Source organism: Eimeria mitis, genomic scaffold (assembly GCF_000499745.2).
Source record: "Eimeria mitis Houghton genomic scaffold, Emh_scaff1131, whole genome shotgun sequence".
In the NCBI taxonomy this organism is placed as follows: Eukaryota; Apicomplexa; class Conoidasida; order Eucoccidiorida; family Eimeriidae; genus Eimeria; species Eimeria mitis.
In genome coordinates, this window is record NW_013567771.1 from 8,509 (window position 1) to 9,085 (window position 577).

Here is a 577-nt window from a genome sequence, read left to right on the forward strand (position 1 = left end):
TTACAACTCTTCCTGCTGCTACAAATCTTCATTTTCCGTATTTCTTTTTGCTGCTGCTGCTGCTTCTCCTCCTGCTACCACTCCTGCTGCTGCTGCTGCTGCTGCTGTTGCTGCTGCTGCTGCAGACGAGCATACCGTCGCAACGACAAAATAGTTTGTTTAGGTTGCGTTGAGTTTATCGCTCATTTAGTGAATCAGCGGGTAGCACATGAGCTGCTGGCGCTGCAGCTAATTGAGCTGCTGCTGCAGCAGCCTACTAATGACTCCGTTGAACTCTGTATTGGATTCATTAAGGTTTGTTTTTTATTTTATTTTATTATTCATTTATTTTGTTTATTTTGTTTTTATTTATTTTGTTTTTATTTATCTTTTTGTTTTTTTGTTTTTTGTTTTTTATTTATTTTAATCTACTTTTTATCTATTTGATGACTCCGTTGAACTCTGTATTGGCTTCATTAAGGTTTGTTTTTTTATTTTTTTATTTTTTTATTTATTTTTATTTATTTATTTTGTTTTTGTTTATTTGTTTGTTTGTTTGCTTGTTTAAGGTTATTCCCTCTCACTTGTATTTGTTTAT